The sequence below is a fragment of the Culex pipiens genome, chromosome 2 (genome assembly GCF_016801865.2).
Source record: "Culex pipiens pallens isolate TS chromosome 2, TS_CPP_V2, whole genome shotgun sequence".
NCBI classification, from domain to species: Eukaryota; Metazoa; Arthropoda; class Insecta; order Diptera; family Culicidae; genus Culex; species Culex pipiens.
In genome coordinates this window covers 110,145,115-110,171,221 of record NC_068938.1, presented here as the reverse complement: position 1 = coordinate 110,171,221, position 26,107 = coordinate 110,145,115, and the positions used below count along the sequence as shown (strand labels likewise).

Below are 26,107 nucleotides of genomic sequence, written 5' to 3'. Positions count from 1 at the left end.
GCTGCAGTAAGTCTAGTAGTGGCAAAACCATATGTATATGAGATCTGCTAATCCGCCAACAGCCACTTCAAAACGAGAGATGTGCACTCGCAGATATAACGTATCGTATCCGGACGGAACCTCCCGACCTCCACTCGACTCCATATAACGCTACCGGTTCTCTGGGGCTGAGGAATTCAGTATCACGCGCGACATTCGATACAACACCTTTTAAAGGAAGTGTGTCTGTAATGCCCCCCACACTACGACTCCCCTCAATCTTGGCGAACATCACGCCGACCGGTGCGGTATGAATGAGCAAACGATTCGTGAGGTTAGTCAGAATCATAAATTAATCTAACCCTCTCGGTAGGGGTGGAGGGTGGTGGATTCACGTGTCTACTCCAAAGTACTATTGCCTGCCCGAGCTTGGAATCGCATTTCATTTTTATATTGTAAAACTAATAATAATGGAAGCTCTGTGAGCTATTTAGCATTGACTTTTAAATCTGTTCGGGGAGGCTTTGACGTAAATTAAACGGTTTATTTTTCCTCAACGAAGTTTGTATCTTTCGTCGGATGGGCAGCAACACGATCATCAGCAGGTATCGATTGGTCGAGACTCTAGCACGAGAGTGCGAGTGAAATATGACTGAACTGCGCTGAGTCTAGCTGACTAGAGGGTCATGAATCTAAATGAAGGTTTCCAGCCGCTGCTACTGCTGCTGATTTGATCTGTGATTAGTTTGTGGAAAACGGAACTAATTATTTTCGATGTAATATTGACGAGACTTTATTTATTTCAGTTAAACCTCAACCGTATTAAGTACCTATGTGGATGATTTTTTTTATATTACCACAACTGTACAATTGTGTGGAACTATTAAGGTGCTCCAAAGTTTATGAGTTAATACACGGGTCTCACGTAACGATCGCATCAACACACCATTCCCTCCCCTCCCACAATATCCTGGCAATCCCAAAGCCACGTGCAATCAGGAAGCAAAAGTTGCAGTTGCACTGCCTTCAACTTGGCCACCATTCATTCGGTTTCTGCATTTCCGTTGCCACTCTCCCATTCACCCTTTTGTGAGAGGACTGTGACATTACCAGCGGTCAGCGAGAAGAGAGCAAAAAAAAATGAGCTGAAAAAGACTCAACGATCACGACCTGCTGCTGCCAGTAAACTTTGTTTGCCCGAACAGGCCACATGCAACGCGGAAAAAAGCTCCATCATCCGCACCCCGCGGGGCTCACTGACTTGGTTGGGTGATCGTAAGTGCTCTCTCACGAAAACCAATACAAACAACGATGAGCGAATATCTTGCTCTCTGGAATTTTTTGAAGTGTATCCTGATATTAATTGGTACTGAGGGTGGTTGGAATATTTCTTTTAAAAATACATAAAATATATTTGGGGCAACTGTATGTTTTTGATTTTTTTTTTTTTGCAAATATATTTCAAAGTTTATACCCCATTTGCAGATATACCTGAAATTGCAATTTCGGAAACGGTAAACTTAGTGGCATTTGAGACTTGAATAGGAAATTTACAGAATTCGTTGACCCTACAAATGCCACTCGGAAATTATGTTTCGATCTAACAGTCCTAGAGATATGGGTAAAATAAAACAAAATATTTCAAAAAAAACGATAATAATTTCGATAGATGTTCCATTTGGCATGCTGTACAGAATGCATTTTAAAATGGTCAGTTTATTTTTTTGTTTAATATGGAACCAGACAGCCTTTTGTTCATCCTCACTGATAGAAGGCTATAAAGTCACTTTAAAAATGATCTTATTATTCTTTTTTAATTAACATATCGACAAGGAATTTAAAAAAATGAACGATTCGTCGGAAATATGCACTTATTTCTGCAAAATGTTTATTAGGCCAATGCCAATTTTTCAAAGTATTTGTCCTGCCCCAGTCACGGAAATTTCTAGCAGAGTTGGTTCTGCCAGAATCCTGCTAGAATAATTCTAGCAGGCCTGCTAGATTTCTGTAAGAATTTTATTAGAATATTCTGACAGAGCAAAATCTGTTGAAAGTGACGTCATTTCCGTCTAACCGCTTCGTAGCGAATGTGATAACCGCCATCTTGTAAATTTGTTCTTTTATTTTCGTTTGTTGACGAAGGATGACGCTTTTTTCAGCACAGCCACGTTTTGGTGAGTAAATTAAAGAAAAATATGGAATAATCAATATCATTAAACTTATGTAAACTTATGTTTGTTTCAACAGGAAAATGAACGAGGTTAAGCCGGGAAAATATAAAAAAAAAACTGATTCCCGCCAGAGTACCAGGGTATCTTTAGCACATCACGGGAACTGTTGCCGATGCCTTCAGAGATCGCAGTAAACGGAACCTCAATAATGGAAGCGGAATCTACGTCGACAATTTTTCCCCAAGGAGTCCGCGGCCGCGGAGTTCCAGTTGCTGATCGTCGACGAAAGTGGACCTGAGAAACCGCATTAAGAGAACAAAGCAGGTCCAAAAAGTGTTAGTGGTTAGCAAAAAAACGTGATAATGGTGAAATAATAGTGTTGTTAAATAAATATTTTTATGCTGTAACTGTTTTTTTATGTAAAAATTTAAGAAAATAATTCAAGGAATCTTAGTCATAACATTCTAGCAAAATTCTAGCAGGATTCACACAGAAATCCTTGCTACTTAATTCTAGCAAAATTCTTACAGAATTCTAGCAGGAGGCCTGTCAGAACAGTTCTAGCTAAATTCTAGCAGGATTCTAACAGAACCGGTTGATTTCGCCAGCCCCTGCTAGAACCGGTTATTGCATTTGATCTAGAATTCTTTGAGAATTCCTACAAAGTTCTTGCAGAATGAGGGCAGCGTTCTAGTAAGAATATTTTCGCTCTGCTAGAATTCTGTAAGAATCCTGTGAGAACGCCGTGACTGGGCGCGGGTCTGGCCGAGGGTGAGGGGCGAAAATTTTAAAAAAAATATTTAAGAAATTGGAATGATAAGCCATATTTACAAAATTTGAATGAAAAAGATGTTCTAAAATGCATTTACATTAGTTCAGTTGTTTCGCAATCATTAGTTTAAAAAAACAGACTTGGCGAAAACATAAAATTTTGCGAAAGAAAAACTTTAATCTAATCTAATTTAATTAGCAAAAGAAAAACTTTAATAAAAAAAACATCGAAATTTTCAAAAAATTCTAAAGATTTTTGAATAAACTCAAAGATGCTTCAGAAGAATTTAAACGCAGAGGAATGCATTTTAAATTGATTTTATCTGATTGCACTTGAATTTCCATTGACATTTTGAAGTTTTTTGTTGATCCCTTTTTTGGCAAACAATTTAAAACAATATTTGTACCAGCGTTAGTAAGTAACCTCAAATGTAAACGTAGTTTTCAAAAAAAAGTGTTTTTGGCAGAAAATAGGATTTTTTCAAATGGTTTTTCAAGATCGTGCTACTGATGGTAAGATTTCGAAAATCTGCGCCCTCCACAGGTAAAAAACTGAAATAGTTGCTTTTATCCATACATTTTAACGATTTTTCCCATACAAACTTCAAGGGCTAAGAGGGAAGGGTCTCCCGTGGTCAGAATGAGCTCAAATTTGGAATTATGCCTAGTGATGGGTCAATCTTTTGTTTTGAGGGGGTGGGCCTCGAGTAAGCCTGGATTTGGACCACCCTAATGCACATCAAAGAATCGGGATTCAAACCTAGCACTATCAGTAAGTACTTGTGCCTTAGCCCGCTCGGCCATCAGACCGATGGAGAAAGGAAAGGATAAAATTATACAGTCCAGACTCGATTATCCGAAGGCCTTGGCATAATTTCAATTCGGAGGCTTCGGATAATCGAGTCTGGACTGTATATATGATTATCAATAGAAGCCAACTGCAATTTCGACTCTTCAAGGCCCATGGTTGGTGTAAGCAAAATGTTATAAATCGAGATGACTAATGGAAATTTATTTGAGAAAAAATGTGTTTAACCTTCCTACTTTAGAATATGTACGATTCAAAATATTTTATCGGTAAAAAATGTGTTTATGTCTTTTCATACTAATGAAGCCGTTTGGTTCTAACAGAAAATTAGAAAAAAAGTATTCAAAAAAATCTGTTTTTTTAGTTTATAGTCTATTTAAGATAAGAATACCAACTTTTGCTGAGCAAAAATCCGTACACTTTGCCGATATGACACCATGGTATAAAAAAAACTGTCAATGAATGATTTTGATAAATTAAATTTAATATATTTGAGAATTAAAAAAATAAAACTGTGTCGTTTTTACAGCTAACAAAATTCACAAAATGCTATCAGAGTGCTTATTCATTAAATATACCTTGATTTGAATCAAATCATTGTGCTCTTCAATTTTTTTTGTTAAACGTTTAAAAGTTTACGAAATGTCAAGTTTGCTTTTACGAATAATATCGTTCTTAGTGTTTTTTTTTATTGAAAATGTCCTATAATAGTTTATAGGACCTTTAAAAAAGTCTAGATTTGTTAATTCAAGTGTACAAATGTTTTCACAAGTTTTAGAAAGCCTTTGGAGAGGGATAAATATATTTAGTAAGAAATTTATAAAAGAAAAATTCTAGAGTTTTTAAAAGGTCCTTTTGACATACGGAAGACAATAGTTCAAAAACTCTAGAATTATTGATAATCATGTTTGAATTGAGGAAACCCCGGAAAACTCTCCCTTTATAAATCACTCACAGAAAAATAAAAATTTCAAGTTAACAAGCAATTCAATAATTAAAAAGTTGTAAATTCCGTACAAATCCGTATTATGCATAAAATTCCCTACAAAAATTCCGGCCTGTTAAAAATCCGCGAAGAGGTTCGAAAATCCGTATGGTAAGGAAAAAATCCGTACAGTTGGTAGCCTTAATTTAAGATAATTTTTTTAAATACGACATAATACTAATGTTAAAATATTTTATTATAATAAGGTTTATTTACTAAAAATAAAATTGTGTTGAGCAACTATTCCCTCTTCGCATGGTTGGATTGAAATTTTCACCAATAGAATATTTCGAATCGTACATATCTATTCATAATCACAAAGGTGAAACACAACTTTCTACGCATGAATTAGACTGGCACGTCGTTGAATGGAAAATTTAAAAAATGTTTTTTTTCATGCTTTTTGAGCCTCAAAACAACCCCCTGAAATTTGGGAGCAATTGGTTGCGCATGGCAGTTCAATTTTGTACGAGAAAACCCTTCTTTTTTAAATTTTGATTTTTAACATTTCCATTTTCTACTATTTTTTCAAACCAACACATCAGCGTTAAAATTGAGTTTTAAAGTTGTTGTTGTAACTCGGAAATCACGTTTTGGACTAGTTTTGAGCACGCTGTATTTTTTACAGGAGTAAGATACTTTTATTGTAGAAGTTTTAGAGAATTTTCTCAATTTTAACGGTTGGTTTGAAAGATTTAGTAAAAATAAAAATGATAAAAATCAAAATGTAAAAAAGAAAGTTTTTCCATACTAGTTCCCAAACAAATTTGAAATGCAATGCGCAAAGTGTGGACGCAACCAATCGCTCCCAAATTTTGGGAAGTTGTTTAGGTGCCTAAAAGCAACCGAAAAAACATGTTCTGCAAAATCGATCATCTCGAGCCATCCTAATAAATGTCCTATGGGTCATCTCGATTTATAATAATTTGCATCCACCATACCGTTAAGCCATAATATTTGAGTTTTAATGACAACAAAAGTGCAAAATTTAAAAAAAAATGTACATTTCTTTGTGTCCAAAGATTCCAGCCATGAATGTGTTCTGAAAATCTTAAAAGTACCATGCGTTTCCATTGAATGGCGTTCTTTCAAAATGTTCTATGTGGACGCTTGTTTTTTTTTAATAAAGAAAATCTTTTCCTCTGCAGGTTAAGCGAAAATGGCTACGGTCGTAAAAGGCATTATGACTAATCATAGCCAATATATGCATGCATTGAATACACTTAATTTGACTTAGTGTTTAATCTTTCGTTTCGGTCAAGTAAATTGTCTATGTGAGTTGCTTTAAACATCAGATCATTTACAATTTTAAGTTTGTTAACAAAGTTAGGAATATTCCTTTTCGGATAATAACATTAAAAAAGTCAAAATCAAATGTGATCCTTAAACAACCACCACCGCACCCACACCACCATAACAACCACGCGCTAGGCCCGTGTCGTATGTCTCCGACGGTATCTCTCGATCCTTCCATTCGCTGAATTCGCCGTAACAACTCCGTAATGCCACAACACACCAAAACCAGTATCCAAGAGTTGTAGTATGTACTCGCCGCCGCGGGGAGTTTGCTTAGCCCGAGAAGTCGAGTCTCTGTTTTTCCGCATACTGATCCACTCTGACGTAGTCGTCGACACTCTGTTTTGAATCTCGTTCGTCGTCGCAATAGAAGCCCCCTTTGATCGTCGTCGTCGTCGTCAGAGTATGAGTAGCAGAGGAGGAGGATCGCGATCCGATCGTCGAAGTCGTCGTCGTCGTCCCGCTCAGCTCAACTCACCATACAAAGCAGCTCAGCGCGGCGCTCTCTTTTGTGTGTTCGATCAGTTTACAAAGAACATTCGTACGTGTCGGTAGCGAATTCGGTGTTGTTCCGCGACCGCGTTTTTATTTTCGTTCCGGATATTGAGGACTTTGGAGGTGGGAATCCGGGATCGGTCCGGTCGGGAAGACTGTTTTTGGGATTTTTTTAAAGAAAAGCGGTTCGGGATTTTCAGGGTGAAGCGTGCTGGAGTGAGAGAAGAAGTTTGTGAGTGCTATTCAAATTAGTTTTACAAAATGATCGTGATGAGTCGAGAACAATAGGAATCGAAACGTCTGCCATAGTATTGCACAGCGGACCAACCAAAATGGAGATGTGCTCCACCGTGGTGGTCGCCACTGAATCATACACAGTCGGACAGTCTGTTTGGCGTGAAATTGGTTGCTCAACGCCCCAGTGAAGTTCCAAATGTCCCTAAAACTACTGCCCCAGTGCCGAGGCCCCACGCGATGTAATAGTGAAGTAATAGCAGCAGCGTGTGTGCACGGGCGCGCGCGCGAATTCATCGCCATTACCTAACTCTTATTTATTTTCTTTCCTTCGCCACCCTTCTTCCCCGGTTCATCTCACAATCTCACTTTCCGCTGCTTCTTTCCGTGCACACCCCAAACGAAAACAAGCGTTGATCAGAGACAAATAGATGAAAAATTTCGATTTCTTAGTGTTTTTTGAAAAGAAAAGATCCTTTAATTTTTTGTAAAATAAAATAACTCAATAATTGATGCTGAGAGGTCTACAATATATCAGTTATTTTCTATTAAATTTCATCCAAACAAATCTAACACAGAAATAAGTTTCAAAATTAATGACTACGCTAAGGATTCATCCATACAGTACGTTACGCTAAAATCAGCCGTAAATCCCTTCCCCCTTTGTCACGTTTTTCCTATACTTATAACAAGCAATGTCACACTTTCTCAGACCCCCCCCCCCCCCTCCTAGAGCGTGATATACTTTATGGATGACACCTAATTTGAAAATTCAAAAAAATCACTCGAATTCTGACGAACTCAATTGAATAGAAGGTTGTCAAAATTATAACTTATTCAGAGAGAGTTCAGTTCAAATTTCTCTTATCTACAAAAATGTAGTAAACGCTATGATACAGTGTTGAAAACTTACAAAAAATTCAATACCAGTTGATTGCTGAGTAGACTCAAATTTGACAAAATCTGATCGAAATCATTTTCCCGTACTTTGTTCTATTTCGCGCATTTTTCACAAAAGCGAAATCTACTGATGAATGAGATGATGTGAAAAAATAGTTCTATTGATTCTAGATTACTTTTTCAAAACAACCAATGTGCCATGGTTTTCCTATTTACATATGACCTTTCGAAAAAGTAAGCGAGAATTAATTTTATCAAATGTGAGTAAAAACATTATTCTTATTTATTTGCACGTACATAGTGTTGAAAAGTCTGAAATAAATATTACACTCTAATTAAAATGCCCCTTTTTCTCTTTTTGACACACTACTCATCTGTTTCTTGTTTAAATTCATACTCTTATACTTTTTTTTAACATTCTTAAAATTACACTTGTGCTTGTCTGTGTTTTGGTGGAAATCGAAAAAAAAATATTATCATTTTTTTCTCTTTTCTCTTTTTGACACTAAACACATGAAATTAAATTAACTTTTTTTTCTCTTTCAGACGAAAGATATTCAACAAACCCAAATAAGGACTTTTTGCAAATCTGGGGTAAAAAATATGTTTTCGCCTGCGTGCAGAATCATTATTTGCATATTTGAGTTAATTTAAAAATCATTAGGTTATTGAGTTGCTGCTAAGCTGGACCAGTTATGAAATATGTTTGGGAATAACATTAGAATGGTCATGTGAATCATAATTTGCAACATTAAATATTGATGATTACTAACAACAAAATGGAGATAAAATGGTAAACTAATGTTTTCATATCAATTGCAAGAATACATTTAAAAATACCTACATTCTTATATATTTTTAAGCTTAACTTATTTTGCAAATTTTGGAGCAAAAGATATAATTTTAAATGAAATTCTGAAAAGGATTAATTTTGACAGAAATCCTGACTTTTCAAGTATTAACACCCATTTTACCCTTGGGTATCTTTCCTTTATTTATTTATTTATTTTTTTTTTTTTTTTTTGCAAATGGAAATTTGGTGTGCTAAAGTTCTAAGTATAAGCTAAAATGTGTTAAACATCCCATTTTCTATTCAAATAAAGCCTTAACTGCGTACTAAAGCCCTATGTCAATTGTTTGTACAACTGTAAAAAACACGATTAAAACCCATTTCTGATCTTTTTTTTTCATTTTAATGCAAAAAAATATTGACAAGACAACATTTTTTCAATGGATCAAATATGGTACCCTTGGAACGAGCCGTCAAGTAGGAACTTTTCTGTCAAGAAGGTTAGATTAATTTTTCAAAATTGATTTAAAAATCCATTTTAAACTCTTTGTGGTCGTACTAAGGGTCGTTGTACTCAGAAAAATAAGCTTTATCGCTGTAAACAATAATATCAGCAATCTAAGCTTCATTTTAGGGGCCAATTGAGTCTTTTTGTGAACATATCAAATCTTTCATGCTTCCTATAAGGACGTTGCCAATATTTTTCAATGGTCACCCTTCAAAATCGGCCCGAAAAATCAAGAGGCAAAGATTTTATATATTATATATTTTAAATTTATATAAAATATTTTTTCCAAAAACTTCAAAATTTTATGGAAACAGACGCCTAATCAATCAACTGAAATAATTTTATTTATTTATTTATTTATTTTTTTTGAAACTTCAATTTAAAGAACAGCACCCCGCCCCTCGACTTTGGCCAGAGTTAAGGGACATAAACTTTAATGCAAAATCACCAAATCTGTGGGCGTACTTGAAGTTTAAAAAAATAAGAATATTTTCATACTTTTAAAAATCAACCATCTTCGAAATTATTTTTTATCAAAATAACACTATCGAAACTGCTAAGATTTTGATGATATAAATCCAAATTAAAGTTGAAATCTTGAAAAATGATTTTAATAAGAATCCTTGAATTATTTTTTGTTTATGCTGACAAGTTTAATTAAGATCGACAAATAACAAACACATAACAGCATTAAAAATATAATTGTTGTACCATTTTTCCAACATTCCAAGTCCGCTTATCTGTGCCTTGCCCAAGTGCCCTAGCAGCCTGCGGCGGCTCGCGGTAGAAAGTGAGAGCCATTTCTTTCGCCAAAGGCGCAACTTTAAAGCGCTGCTCCTCCGCGTGATCGCGATGAAGTAACAACAACACACACAGAAACCAGAAACAGAAGCAACAGCAACAACAACACTGAAGGAAAAAGGGGGTGAAAATGTGCCGGCAAACACAGCAGCACAGAAGAAGAGACACGCGAGCGTGCGTGGTGCAGCGGAACGAACGGCGAGAGAAAGAAGAGCGGAGAAGAAAAAGAGAAGAACACACGTGCGCGTGAAGAGTGAGAGAGTCGCGAAAGAAAGTGAAAAGAGTTAAAGTGCTGCTGGCTGCAGAGAAGAAGAGAAGAAGAGAAGAAGAGAAGAGTGTTGTGACGGGCAAAGACGCGAAAGAGAGAAAAGTGTTGATGCAATCGCAATTTGCTGCAGACGATGTGAAGAGACGAGACGAGTTTTGTGTGTTGTTGTTGTTGTTGTTGGAACCACCAGAATTAGCGCAGAGCACATGCATAGAGAGTTTGTGTTACGTAAATGTGACGAGCAGCGAATAATTGGTGGCGCGCGCACGTGAACAAACGGGGCATGTGGTTTGGTGTTTGTTTTACTTTTGTGGGAGAAGAAACTAGTACTGAATGAGGAAAACCGGAGAAAGGCACGGGAAAATGTGATGGAAATGGGGACAAACTGGTGAACAATTATCACAACAAGCATTATTCGATGAAGTAGTTTTTTGAAAACCAGTTGAACATAACTTACTAACATTCTTTTATCCTTGTTATTTTTAAGATAACAAAAAAAATCTTTCTTTTTTTCTGTTTTTTGGGTTCCTTTTGAATAACCCTAACTAAATGCGGATTCAACACCCAAAAAGCAAAAATCGAAAATTTGGTAAATCAACTTGTCTTAAAAGAGAATTCAAAATTGAAGCAACGCTTGCTTTAACAGAAATTTATTATTTAATAAGTGAAATTTCACATACACATATACAACGACTTGCTAAAACCAATTTATTTTTACTTTATCTAATAAAGACTTTTTTAACTTTCCATGATGCATCACTCTATCTCAGCTGTAAGTTGATTACATCGTTTTTTACATTTGTACATAACTCAAGCCCATCGTTTGGCAGTATTATTGTACAATATTATGCTTTAAATTCATACGATTTTTTCTTAAAAAGCTCTATCCAGTAACAAAAAAACAGGGGTGCATTATGCCCGAAAGATACCTGCAAATTCGAGCAATAATCCATTTCAACTGAAAACAGCATTGTAACATTAATTAACATGATCTGACGGATTAAATTGTACATCATCATTTCTCTAGTTTTGAAAATATGTTAGGCTGAAGCCAACAAACTAATCAGAACATTTTATATCTCTCACGAGTCTTTTCACAAAATTATTTTGTATATTTTTGTACAATGTTGGTATTTTTCGCTTTGCTTGAAAACGATACTTTCAACAGATTGCCTACTGGATTTCGTCATATGTTTGTAATGATTAGGGCTAGTGATTAATCACGGTTAAAAAATCGAAATCGAAAAATCTCAAATTTTGCGTAACGTAATAAAAAACGCTCCCTAAGCTTAATTATACACAGAAAAGTGTCTTAAAAGTAAGCAGTTGTTTCAGATACAAATAAAACCCTTCACACATATTATTTATTTAAAAAAATATTGGTTAAATGATTTGAAATTATGCAGAATATTCGTCAGCTAAATTATGATTCAGCTATTTAAATTTTACTGAGATTTTAGAAAATGATTTTGCTAAAATATCTCTTATACGAAGCAAATCCTAAAAATAAAATCAGCAAAACGAAATGTTTTTTATTTTCATAAATTTCAGCAAAAGAGTATTTTTGCAATAAAATTCAGGCAGATTTCATTTAGAGCTTTTTTACATTTATTGATAATCGACAACACAAAGTTACTAGTAGCAACTGCGGGTGGGCACCTATGCTTATGCTTATGCTTATGCTTATGCTTAATCGACAACACAAAGTTACCGGATTTGCTTACAGGATTTCTATCCATGTGTATTGTATTTGAAACCAATTGACGAAAAACCTTCACTTATAATCAAGATATAAAAAATCTTTTTCTCATTCATCTTTCGTTATAAGCATTTGTTCATGCATATTTTAATTAGTTTTAAAAGGTTTAAAAAATAATATAGCTATTTTTTTCCAACATTTTCTTATACTGCAGTTTTGAATAACAATCTTTAACATTCTTTTTGAATTTTGCGGATTCAAGAAATTTTGCTGGAAATTTGCAATCAATCATCGATGAATATTGTAATGAACTATATTAAAAACTAACTTAATCAACCTATGTGGTTAGAGCCTTCCTCACTTATCACCAACAATGGCTGATATGATGGAATTGTACAAAAATTGCATCTATTTTTTAGATCCGGAATAAAAAAGTACATAAATATCACTTAAGTAGCCATACCTCGAGACAGGGTTGCTAGATCATCAATGTTTTGGACTCATTGGAAAGGTCTTTTGATAACCTAACCAACGATGGGTTGGATGGTGGATCCGGACATAGTTTACATACCTTTAAGCAGACATGCATCGGCACTATGAGCTCTTTTTAACGGCACTCAGCTTGTTCTAGATGGCATTTTCGTTTAAAGCAATGTTATGCTTGTTGCTAGGTAAAAATCTCTTGTTTTTTGCTTGAATAATGTGTAGAAAACATTGGTTCATTGGAAAACCCGATTTTAGCTATATTTTCATGTAAATGTTCTCCTAAGCTCTCAAGAAGAACTTCTTAAAAGCTCTTAGAGTGCAATTAAGAGTTCTTAACCTATATCTCGGTTGGGTTTCAAAATAATCTCTCAGGGTCTTCGGGAGCCTAAAAGACAAGCGTAATTAGCGTATTCTAATCACTGGCACAACATGCTGGGTATCTTCTACGTGAAATGCCAAACAAGTTCTTCTAAAAGAGGAGTTAGAGCGGATGCATGTCTGCCTTTAAGTGAGATCCGGCATCCGAAAAAGTACATAAATGTCACTTAAGTGGCCATATCTCGAGACAGGGTTGCCAGATCTTTAATATTTTGGACTCGTTGGAAAGATCTTTTGATAACCTAACCAACGATGGGTTGGATGGTGGATCCGGACATAGTTTACATACATTTAAGTGCCCTAGTAACATTTTTAAACTTACAGGTTTTATCATGGTTCTGGAAACCCTCATACGGCCTAAATAGGCTTTTATGGCCTACTTAAAACCTAAAATGTTACTAGGGTGAGATCCGGCATCCAAAAAGTACATAAATATCACTTAAGAGGACATATCTCGAGACAGGGTTGCCAGATCTTCAATGTTTTGGGCTCGTTGGAAAGGTTTTTTGATAACCTAACCAACGATGGGTTGGATGATGGACCCGGGCATAGTTTACATACATTTAAGTGAGATCCGGATATATGTGAAAACACATTTTTATACATAACTTTTGAACTACTTATCGAAACTTCAATCTGTATAAAACTCGATCTATGGGACCCTAAACCAAGTCGACTGCAACAGGTTCGGGTCAAATCGGTTCAGCCAGTGCCGAGAAACGTGAGCTAGTTTGTTGGTCACATACATACATATGTGACACACACATACACACAGACATTTGTTCAGTTTTCGATTCTGAGTCGATATGTATACATGAAGGTGGGTCTACGACGTTTTTATTCAAAGTTCATTTTTAGAGCAGGATTATAGCCTTACCTCAGTGAGGAAGGCAAAAAAACTGTTTTTAATTTGCCATAAATTATTGTATTATTTGAAAACTTGTAAAAAAAGTAATTTATTCTAAAAAGTATTTTTTTTTCACTTATTTAAAGTTTCGCGGCATTTCACGGTATTTACTAATTTTTGAAAGACAGGCAAAAATTTAGAGAAAATATGAACTTAAAAAATATATGAAGTCATATTGGTCCTTGCATTGCAACTTGGATTTTGTCCGCACTTTTTTTAATTTTATCTGAAACCAATTAGGCCATTGCAAATTATTTTCAAGCTTTTGTCTCCCCCTCCTTCAAATGGGACACTTGAAGGCTTTTTGCAAATTTTGAATTTTTGGACCACAGTTCGGAAAAAGACATAAAATCTTAGAAAAAAATAATTCCATAAATTCATTGATATTTTGCAAAATTTTCAGTAGTAGCATATCTGCTTGCTACAAAATATTGAAAGTTGAGCATGATTTTTTTTTTCTTTTGCCAAAAAAAAAGTAGCATACAATGTTTTCAATCAATAAGATACCAAAATGTATTGCAGCATCGCACTTTCTGTTTGAAATTCAAAAATATGTTCAATAACTAAAAAGTGCATTGTTAATTCTACAAGGATAACCATCATGACGAAGAAATTTAGATACCGTCAACTGGGGCGAATCGGGACTTCAATCTGAATAGGGACAGCACGTTAAAGAGCACTTAAACGCTTCAAATTTGGAAATGAATGCACACATTTTGTTGCTCTGAATCTGGTCTAACAGAAATCACTCATAAATACCAAAATAATAGGCTAAAACATTGTTAAAATAGCTGTTCCAATTTACCCCATGTGTCCCGATTCGCCCCAGATGACGGTACATTTTACTTACTGCTAATAGTAATTACAGAGGATCTTCAGGGTCTAGGGTTAGTGGAGTAAGACAAAGTTCTTCGTCAAAAACGTAAAACCGCAGAACCTTTTCTTTTTTTTAATTAAATATACTTTATTGAATCTTTCTTATAATAATTACATTTGGTTTACATAATAAGTGGTCAGCTGTGGCTCTTCAGCTTAAGTTTGCTTTTCGTGATTTAAACACTGTTAAATTTTTATAGCTTTAAAAGTATATGATTTATCATTTTTGTAACACTAGGTACACGCAGAACCGTTTCGATTCCTCTCGCTCAAAAGACTTCCAACACGTAGTAAAGTCGAAAAACTCATCATTAATTCTCTGCTCGTTCTACACAGCATTCAACTTGTTCCCAGCGCGTCGTCGTCGTTCCGCAAAATATTTTGTGCAGTTCGGCCGAAGCAGGAGTTCATCATCGTCAGCATCAGTGCCAACAACTTGAACCTCAACCAACCGCGTTGGGCGCCGCCGGATAGAAGCAGTTTTACACACAAACGAAACAACTAACCGAAGAGCTTGATTAAATAATAAGCAAAGTTTTTTTTTCGTCTTTCGTCGGAGTGTCGTTTGTGTGTGGTGTTTTTTGTTAGAGTGAAGTAATATACCTGTCCTACCACTACTGCTACAACCGAGGGGGGAGTTATCGCAATTGTTGCTGCAAGTGAGGAAGAATCGTGTGAACTGTGATTGTGTGAGTGTGTCACGGTGAAAAAAAAGTTGCAACAGAAAAAAGAGCATCTCCGTTGAGGAGGAATTACGACAACAAATAGTCGGAGCAGGCAGCATCCACAACACAACTTAGAGATCAGACCGACTGTGTGAGATTGCATTGGAAACGGTAAGTGTGAGAGCTTTTCGGTGATTTTTGATCGTTTTAAATTGCTTTTGTGTTGGTGTGTTGCACTACTTTTTGCAAGCCTATCAGTAATAAGCAATAGGCGTGGATAACTTTCAATTTGATGAGCTTACTGAAAATGAAACTAGGTTACTGAATTTTCTAGGTTTCTCTCAATATTGCATAAAGTCTGTTTAAATGGTCGAAGAAGAAAGATAAACGAAACTTTTAAATACGGTTCTTACTGAATTATTCCAAGTTCAGAACTCCAACTTAAAACTCCTCCAAAATACTCAAATAAAACGATAAGTAAACAAGAAACAGAGTAACTCGCCAACCGAATCGACATGAGCGTCGTCATTGCGGTGAACCCGGATGTGTTTCTGATGCTGAGATACCTGGCTGGCGACGTCGTTGTCGTCGTCGTCGTCGTCACCGTTGCATGAATTATTATAAGGCCCCCACATGAATGGGGCTTTGGCAGCTGAGGGGTGTCTGTCTCCCTGCTGGTTTGGGCTGCGGCTGCCTGTTTTGGAGATATCCATCAACTGTTGCTGTTGCTGCCCGCACGTTCGTCGCTGTGGCGTGCGTTCAAGTCTCCCGGCATAAAACGTTGGATTTTGGTGACTTGAACAAGTGGAAGTTTTGTTGTTTTGAGGGTGAATGGAGGTGCAAGGTTGTTGATCTGTGGGGTGACGTTTTGTGTTCCGCATGTTTTGGCAATGATCTTGATGAACTTATCGGACCTTTATTTGTAATTGTGATTGTATTATCACTCTCTTCAAGATCTGAAAACTAACAGACCTGTAAACCAGAAGGCTTAAAGACTTGGAGACTCAAATCGAGGTGGATTGAAGATTTTAGAATTAAATAATATAATACAAGAAGTCATGACGACTTGTGGACGAGAAAACTAGGAGAAGACATTGAGACTTGAAGACATTAAGACTAGAAAACTTGAAGACATGAAAATTAGAAGACTGACTGGCCAATCCAGAAGCCTGAGGAAATTAAAGACTACACTGAAATAAAAAAAAGTACCAAATTCCTAAATTCTAGGAATTTTGCTTCCTTTTCTTATTAAGTAATCCAAAAAAACCGATTACTAAATAAGGAAAGGAGCCAAAATTCCTAGAATTTAGGAATTTGGTACTTTTTTTTATTTCAGTGTAAAGACTTCTAGATATATGATTTATATAGTAATAATATAAAGATTTTATTTTATAACATCATGCTTCGAATTCCCGGACACCTCTTCTTGTTTTATCAATTAATAGGATATAAGTTCGTATAATAATTGTCAAAAGTGTGTTATTTTATGAATTCTAACATCAACTTTCGTTTCAAATTTGTTTCAGCGCTGGTTTTGGCATTGAAACAATGAAATAAAATAAAAATATTAGTAGCAATGTAAATTTGATTTCGATTAACCGCGGTAAAGGAGAATGGGCAAATTTGTATGGGAGCTGGTCCAAGGATGTACACGAACGGGACTAACTTTTTTCGAAAGATCTCGCCGAGACATGAAAAAAAGTCTTCTGGACCGACTCTCTAAACCCCGGGGTTCAAAAGTTACAAGTTGTTGAAGTTTGAGCATTTTGGGTAAAAATGTACAAAAAATTCTATTTTTAGAATCATTCATAAAATCTCTATTTTATTATGGATTTTGCTCATCTTGACTTCATTCGACGCGTATCAGCAAGAACTATGAGTTCTGATATGTCTTAGCATGATTGAAACATGATTTCTCCTGTTTTTATCCATTTAAACCGTTTGTGCAAGAGGCATCCCATAGAAACAAGTCGAAACTTCAAGGTTTTGAAACCGGATCCGACCCAGACTGCTTCAGTGAGTATGGAAGGCTTCAGTGCAATGTTGTAACAACTTATTGGGATGGTCTGAGTCCTCCGAGAACTCCCTGGAGTTAAGACCGGTGAGTCTACCGCCGTAACAAGCAAGATGTCAGCGGTTTTTGACCACTGATCATACCCGCATGGCTTCAGTGAGTATGGTAGACTACTATGCTGATGTGTTGGAGTGTCCTGGGTTCTCCTAGGACTCCCTGGAGTTAAGATCTGTGGGTCTACTACCGTAATAAGCAAAATGTCGACCGGTTTTGACAACGGAACTTTCCCGCATAGCTTCAGTGAGTTTGGTAGACTACTTTGCTAATGTGTTAGGATGTCCTGGGTAATCCAAGGACTCCCTGGAGTTATGATCTGTAGGTCTACGGCTGTTACAAGGGCTCCCTGGAATTGTCCAGTATATCCCAACAAAACAGCAATACAGTCTGCCATACTCACTAAATCTTTGCGGTTATGATGCGTGGTTAAAAATCGTCGACCTTTTTCTTGTTACAGTGACCCAAATATCTTAACTTCAGGGAGTCCTAGGATGACCAAAGATATCCCAACACATTAACAAAGCAGTCCATACTGATTGAAGTTATGCGGGTATGTTCCGGGGTCAAAAACCGTCGACCTCTTGCTTGTCACGGCTGTAGCTCCACAGATCATACCTCCAGGGAGTCCTTGGATTACCCAGCACATCCTAACACATTAGCAAAGTAGTCTACCACACTCACTGAAGCTATGCGGGAATGTTCCGTTGTCAAAACCGGTCGACATTTTGCTTGTTACGGTAGTAGACCCACAGATCTTAACTCCAGGGAGTCCTAGGAGAACCCAGGACACTCCAACACATCAGCATAGTAGTCTACCATACTCACTGAAGCCATGCGGGTATGATCAGTGGTCAAAAACCGCTGACATCTTGCTTGTTACGGCGGTAGACTCACCGGTCTTAACTCCAAGGAGTTCTCGGAGGACTAAGACCATCCCAATTAGTTGTTACAACATTGCACTGAAGCCTTCCATACTCACTGAAGCAGTCTGGGTCGGATCCGGTTTCAAAACCTTGAAGTTTCGACTTGTTTCTATGGGATGCCTCTTGCACAAACGGTTTAAATGGATAAAAACAGGAGAAATCATGTTTCAATCATGCTAAGACATATCAGAACTCATAGTTCTTGCTGATACGCGTCGAATGAAGTCAAGATGAGCAAAATCCATAATAAAATAGAGATTTTATGAATGATTCTAAAAATAGAATTTTTTGTACATTTTTACCCAAAATGCTCAAACTTCAACAACTTGTAACTTTTGAACCCCGGGGTTTCGAGAGTTGGTCCAGAAGACTTTTTTTCATGTCTCGGCGAGATCTTTCAAAAAAAGTTAGTCCCGTTCGTGTACATCCTTGGACCAAATTCGCCCATTCTCCTTTTCTTGAAATATTTCGAACTGTCAAAAATCCACAAAACCATTTACCACATTGATCACACAAAAAACTTTGGTAGAAAAATATCCACAGCGATCAATTTTTGACAGTTCGACGTCAACAAATTAGTTCAAGAAAAGTTACCGTGGTTAACCAAAATCAAATTAACAATGCAACTTGGAATCTCAAAAAGTGCCGTGAAGCAAGAAATAACTAATTGGGGACAATTGCAAATCGCTTCAATCTGGGGCGAGATGCGAGGATTGAGACAAGCTAAAACTTTTATCACTCCAAGTCCTTCAATTGCCAGGAAACTTCTTGGCTTAAACCGTAGGGAACTACGAATACTCGCAGGTCGCAGGGCTTCTAACAGGACATTGTCCTGCCAGATATCACCTGCACAAAATCGGCAGGTGGCCTAACAACCTCTGTCGTTTTTGTTTAACTGAGCTGGAAAGCTCGGCACATTTACTCTGCTTCTGCGGAGCACTTGTGTCTCGAAGGCTGCGGTTCTTTGGATCGCACCTTCTTACGCCGTACGATGTATGGCACCACACCCATCCCAAGAAGGTCATACAGTTCATCGACTGTATTGCGCCGAATTGGGATAAATCATGTCTGCAAAATAACCCCTCGTCTTCCAATCCAATGGATACGAGTAATTTGTAGTATGGACAGTAGCCAGGGTACATCACAAAAGATAGCCTTCTCAGGTGGTCGCAGTGAACTTAACCCAATGCCCATTGGGCAACAAAAAAAAAAAAAACTACGAGTTTACCAAAAATGTGAAACATTTCTCTGAAATATTTCATAGTCGTCCGTGAAGGCAAAGCAGAAATTTATGGATCTGATTTCCTTTAAATTTTTATACAAAATATCGATTATTTTGATACTAACAGCTTATTTGAGACCTAAAGGATGCCTTTCACTAAAATTTTAAAAACGAGTGTCCGGATTTCGAATCAGCTTCCATATGTGTCTGGATTTTGAAGCACAACAAGTCATTTTTCAATTTAAAATTCTGATAAACAATGGTTAGAAAAGACATATTTTGCATCCATTTTTTTTAAATTTACTGTTTATACTACATCCTAATGATATGTACTTCTAAATGTCCAAATAATTACAAAATTTTTTGCCAGCATTAACAAAAATGGTATGCTATTAAGTGTCCAGATTTTGAACCATTTTGAGACTTTGAGTCTTCTTTAAGACATACTTCAATTGAAAAGATTCAGTATCAAACACTTAGACATTGAACAGTAGTTTAAAACTAAGACAATTGCATCATCGATAAAGTATTTCCCACTTTAATCGGGCATCAGCTGCTCTGAATGTATTGGTCATTTTTTGAAGATTTTTCATACAAACTTCGAGCCACCCTGATGAACATGTTAAACAACGATTAAAAGGTTTGATGTTTGAGTGCAAAGAAATCAAAATAAAAATCATGTTGAATTTCAAGATTTAAAAAAAAATGTTCAAAGAAAGAGCCTTCTCGTCCCAAATTTGTCAGAATTGATCGCTTGCAAGCCTGTTACAGGACGCTATCGTTGATTACACTGGGGACGTTAATAATTGTGTTCAGCATCCTCAAATCAGTCAACATTGATCGGTCGCAAGCAGTGTTGCAAATAATTGATGGAAAAAAACTATCATTCGATGATTCCAACACCAAAATATCAGAGAGTCCGTCACTGTTGCTTGCAAAATCTTTTTCTTGAGCAATGGCATTCTCATTCTCTCACTCCTCCTCTTTTCCTCGACTACGTGATCTCACCGCTGAGTCTTTCAGTCGAAAACCACAGTGAAAGGAAGAGAGAGGTCGATTTAGGGCCGACCACGCATTACGTCCCGTTGTACTGCACAGTTTAAGATGGTGCAATTTCTGGAATCAGAGATATATATTTTTGAAAATTGTGATTTTTGGACAAAAATCTACTAAATTCCAACTTTCGATATTTCGGCAATTATTGGTTCAAATTTCACTGTTAAAAAATTAAACTTTTGTGAAATTTTCTGCTCTTTTATGTATATTTTTTTTCGAATGTTATAGAATCAAGAGTAACCTATTGGATTTTATAGAATCTGTACACGAAATTTAATTCAATTCAATTCAATTTATTTTGTCAGTAAATAATCAATTTACAATTCCGTATTTCTTATAACCTAATAGAGTTTTGGAGTTCCTTTCAACTATGGTTTACACTATAATTCTTTTTGATGTAATTGGATATTCTAACAATGGATTTGGCAAGAGAAGGAAAAATTAAAAAAAAACCTTCTAGATTTGCTAAGGAAAAGGATAGAAATAGAAAAGCTTAAAACTAAATCACAGTATGTTTTGTCTATTGACGTCGAAAAACTTCGCTGCACAAGGCAGCTTATCCGTTGTAGATGTACTTCATCATCAGCTCACTGATAGCTTGGAATTGTTCTGCCTTGTTTCGACAGGCACGAAAGCGCGTGAGCATCTCTCCAGCAAAGGCGAAAAACTCAGGAAGCGTGAAGAGATCATCACCGGTAACATCAGCTTGTCCCGGGGGAGAACCGCCCCCAGAAGCGGCTACTCTAGCGTACGAACCTCCCCAACCGGGAGGGAACGCTGGGTTGGTCGATGGAGCCGCTCCGCCGCCAGCTGCTGCAGCGGTCGAGCTCGAAGTCTTCGGAGGTTGGCGGGACGCTGGCGCTTTCTTCTTCTTGTCCTGCTCCTCGATGTACTTTTTCCGCGCGGCACAGCCACGGAAATTCGCCGTGTGGTTTCCACCACAATTGGCGCACTTGACACGTGCTTTGTGCTGCTGGGCGTTTTCCCCCAGTTGGTCTTTCCGCGGAAGACTGCACCTTTCGGTGAAGTGGGTCTCACCGCACTTTACACACCGGGGTGGGAGATTGCAGTTTCTTGAGCCGTGTCCGAATTTCTGACAGCGGTGGCATTGGGCTGCGTCGGCCGGATTCTTCGTGTAGAATCGCCACGTCACAAAGAAGCCGTCCAGTGCTTTGATCCGCCGTAGGTCCTGGATTTTGACGGACCCGCGATCGAAGTACAGGAGGTACAAGGTGTACGTACCTGTCACCGTAGTCGATTTTGAGAGCACCTTTATCTCTCGAGGCTTAACCTTGACGCCCGTCAGGTGTTCTTCCAGGTCGGAGATCGGGCGGTCCGGATATCCCTGAAGGACGATCTTCACTGGGACCTTCTCTGCAGGGTCAAATGTAAAGAATTTGAAGTTTCGCAACTTCAACTTCTTCACCACCAAGTCGAAATGCAGCTTCTTGTGGGTAATCACTTGCACAGAAGTTTTACTAATTTTAAGACAATATTGGAGTCCCTCAAGCAACTCGTCAACATCGTCAGCCAACGTATCCAAAACAAAAATTGGAGGTGGTCGTCGTTCCTTCGGAGAGTTACCATTTTTCTGCTTTCCTTGCTTGCGCGCAAGTTCATCATCGTCATCGTCGTCGCCAGCACTGCTGCTGTCACTGTCGGTGTTGTTTTCATCTCCACTCAGCATCTCAAATTCGTTGCTGGTGGGAACGTTGGAAGTGGTTGTCGTCGTAGTGCTGGTGGACTGCTGCTGCTGCTGGCCGGAAGTGCTTCCGGATGCCCGGGTCGATTGTCTCGTCCGTACCGGGGACTCACGTGGACGGTATGACACGTGTAAAAATGAAGGATCGGTGACGTCACCGGGCACGCTCCCGTGCGCGATGGCGGTCGATGCGGCATTGGTGTGTTTACCTTTCTGCACTCTGCCGGTAGATGAACTTCGCGGGTTTTTCGAGGCCGCACTCGAACTGCCTCGGCCACGGCTGGCCCTTGGCATGCTGGAGGAGCAAACTCGCGGGTAATCACGGTAAATTACGGCGAAAAAATCGAAAAGTCTGAAGAGCTCCGAACACTTGACTGTTGCTGGCTGGTGTTGCCAGTCCCGATGTACACGAAATTTACAATTTTATTTATTGGTAGAAAATCCACTAAAATTCAATTCTGACGATTGGAGCGTGTCAAATCTAACATACTAAAAGCTTAAACTGACGTGTTTACTGTCATCAATTTCAAAAATGTTGAGTTATGTTATATTCTGAACATTTCTAGAGGATATAATCAGGTTCAGCGTCAATATTGGCCGCCATCTTGAGTATATTGCTTCTCTTAAGGAATCCGGCTAGGTGACCACACTACTCTGATTTAGGAGGGTCCATTTAGTTTTGATCCGTCATAATCTGGTTAGATGGTTTTCTAAGCATATTTTCCAGTACTTATCTGAAAAATAATGCTAGCATTTTTTCAATCTTACAGACTCTTTAACTTATCCGTTCTTATGACAGAAGATAAATCATCTCCCTCTAAAATGCCAAACACGCCACTAAATAAAGGATGCAGCATCGTTTAAGCACAGTATGCAAAACACGTTTTTACATCATTTAAAGGTTACGTGCCGTTTAGCAAGTTTCCTGCAATTGTACCAACGCCACGCGATGTTGGTCATCTGCCTGCACTTGGCGCGTACCTACCCTCTCTGTAGGCTCGCAAGTTTTCCGTCCAATGCTTAGGTGAGGTGTTAGTTAGTGGCCGCGGCTTAAGCCTAGAAGTATGGTAGTTGCAATAAAATTAATTATGCATTCATATTGAACGCGGGGCGGTACGTGGCGGAGCCAAAGACAACCTTTGGCAGTTATGCGATGCGATACAACAGTTCCTTATAAAATTATACGCTGACTAGGTGGGTTTCGCTGTTGTAATTAGAGTTCATCCTCTGTATGCACGTTGCCGCACGCAGGCATCCCACCGGCGAGACTAATCAATTTAAGAGGTAACAAGCTGGTTTTGCTTTGGAGGAGGAGGTCACAATTTATATGGTTTGCTTTAATGTGATATTGACTTTTCGACAACAAGTGCATTAATTATGTGGTTTGGTTGAGCGTTTTAGCAGAATGCATTACTGTGAATACAAAGAGACGAGTTGTTCCTTTTAATTCCGCTATATATTTTAATATCTTGACAGATACGCATTTCGTCTACTACTTGCAGACTTCATCAGTGTTCTGTTCTCGACTGAAGGTTCATCGCTGGTGTATCCATATTTGTAGTTACTGTAGGTACTACCTCCTCGTTCTTCTTTTGTGCCTGTATAGGTAACAGCTTAAACAGCCACGTTGAGCCGTTACCTGAATCCTTGTTGAGTAAACGTTTGTTGCCTGCCTTGAAGATTTCCAAACTTTCAGCGACAGCCAGCTTCGATGGGTTAGTGATGTGTCTTAAGATGACCGCGTCGCTAGCTGTGATGTTATGTTTTTCCTCGATGATGTGTTCGGTTACTGCTGACTTGAAATGGGGGACAAATCCTTTCCGTTTTTCCTCCATGGCAATTTTGACATATGTGTGTATATGCTCATCCAACCTGGTTTGCAGCAATCTCTTAGTTTGTCCAATGTAGCTCATATCACAGTGGCCGCAGGATACCTCGTAGATGCCGGGTTTGCCTAAAGTCGGTATGGGGTCTTTCGTTGAACCTAAGATGGATTCCAACTGGCTGTTTCTACTGCTGAACACTAAATCGATGCCAAATTTAGCCAGTTTTTGTCGTAATGGGCGTGTTATCCTGTAGTCGAATTCTACTGCTGCTCTTCGCAGTGGCTCTGCTGATGGCGTAAGGGTTGTGAGTGAAGTTCTGTGCAGTTTTCTTTCCTTCTTATCGATGATTGCTTGGATAGTTGTTCTGCTGTAACCGTTGATTTCCGCTGTTTCAAATATGTACTCCAATTCTTTCTGTTTTCCTGCTTCGCTGAGGGGTAAAGTTGTCATCCTATGTATAAAATAATGATATGCTGCCATCTTATGTTGGAATGAATGGACAACAATTAACAAGCGTGCTGCGCCTTAAATGACACATTCTAGCAGATGCACTAGGTTATGTTTATGTTTTAACTAAAAAGGTCAGATTCATTGCATCGAACCCTTATATTATTTTTAAATTATACATTATTGAGCATAACAAGGTTAAAACGCAGAATGTAGAGGGCTCATATTTGGCATGAGTTCATCTCATTTATAGACAAACAAACGCTGAAAGTTTAATCTTAATCGGAGCACTTAAATACGACCTTAAGAACAAAGCGACCAGAATCTACGATCTACTGACTCTAAAAAAAATATATGAGTAGTTTTAACAAGTTAAAAATAAATTGAATTGTTGTGATGTTCGAGCAATTCTAGCTCAAATCAGGAATTTTTCTGGTACTTTTGTACCCGACCCTCTCCGATTTCAATGAAACTTTGTAGACATGTTATCCTAGGCCTATATAAGCCATTTTTGTATATATGGAGCCAATTGTACTCGAATGTAACATTTGAGAAGGGTGAAAGTTATTTAAATATTTTTGTATTTTGCAATTTAAAAATTACTGTATTTCGAAGCCGTTGCATCGTATCAAAAAGTGGCGAATGACAAACTTGTGAAAAATTGGGTGGGCTTTCTAGAAAAAATACACTGAAAGAAAAATACACGCCACTTCTATGAGATTTTTAAGTTTAATAGTCAAATTTTAAGGTGACGTCACGATTTTTTTTCGTTCAAAATTTTTGAGGAAATAGCCTAAGAAGTTACAAAAAGACCGACGAAAAATGCAGGATGGTATGTCTCTCCTAAAAAAACACAAAAATCAATTACTAAAACTGTTTTTTTGAAAAGTGGTCTAAACGCCAAAACTTTCGAAACCCGATAGTGGGAATCGATTCTCCAGACAATTTTACATAAAAGTCTCCATATTGACCATTGTCTTATGTCCAATCCTTGGGAAGATACAGCGGTTTTAAAAATAAAAATGTTGAAAAAGTAGGCTTTTTGGTGGTTTTTGGCATTTTCTATATGACAGACTTGATTTTTCAGTCTTGTAAATATTTTTACCGAAAAGCTCGTCCGATTTCCCATAAGTTTGCCTTTGACAGCTTTTCAATTTGACTCGTTTTAATATTTTCGTGAGCTAATTTACTATCCAGGTTTCTACCACACTGAAAAAAATATTCTATTTTCAGTTATGAGCAATTTAATTAAGCTTATATCTGTAAGCCCAAACATCCAATTGAAATACTGTAAAAGTCAAACTTATGGGAAATCGGACGAGCTTTTCGGTAAAAATATTTACGAGACTGAAAAATCAAGTCTGTCATATAGAAAAAACCTAGTTTTTCAACATTTTTATTTTTAAATCCGCTGTATCTTCCAAGGATTGGAGATAAGACAATGGTAAATATGGATACTTTTATGTAAAATTGTCTGGAAAATCGATTACCATTATCGGTTTTCGAAAGTTTTGACGTTTAGACCACTTTCCAAAAAAACAGTTTTAGTAATTGATTTTTGTATTTTTTCAGGAGAGACATACCATCCTGCATTTTTCGTCAGTCTTTTTGTAACAATTTCCTACAAGTTTGTCTTTGACCACTTTTTGATACGACGCAACGGCTTCGAGATACAGTAATTTTTAAATTACAGAATACAAAAATATTTAAATACCTTACGCCCGTCTCAAATGTTATTCTCGAGTACTGTTTACTCCATATGCACAAAAATGGCTTATACAGGCCTAGGATAACATGTCTACAAAGTTTCATTGAAATCGGAGAGGGTCGGGTACAAAAGTAC

The 26,107-nt window shown here is 37.5% G+C and overlaps 1 protein-coding gene across 1 annotated transcript in view; it reads left to right on the top strand.

Annotated features, from left to right (window-relative positions):
- The first annotated feature begins 6,534 nt into the window (after nucleotides 1-6,534).
- Nucleotides 6,535-26,107, top strand: part of LOC120422787 (dual oxidase maturation factor 1) — a 96,609-nt gene continuing 77,036 nt past the window's right edge. The window contains exons 1-2 of the mRNA XM_039586325.2: nucleotides 6,535-6,737; nucleotides 14,689-15,188. The gene's annotated coding sequence lies outside the window, so the exon portion shown is untranslated. The remainder of the gene's footprint in view (nucleotides 6,738-14,688; nucleotides 15,189-26,107) is intronic.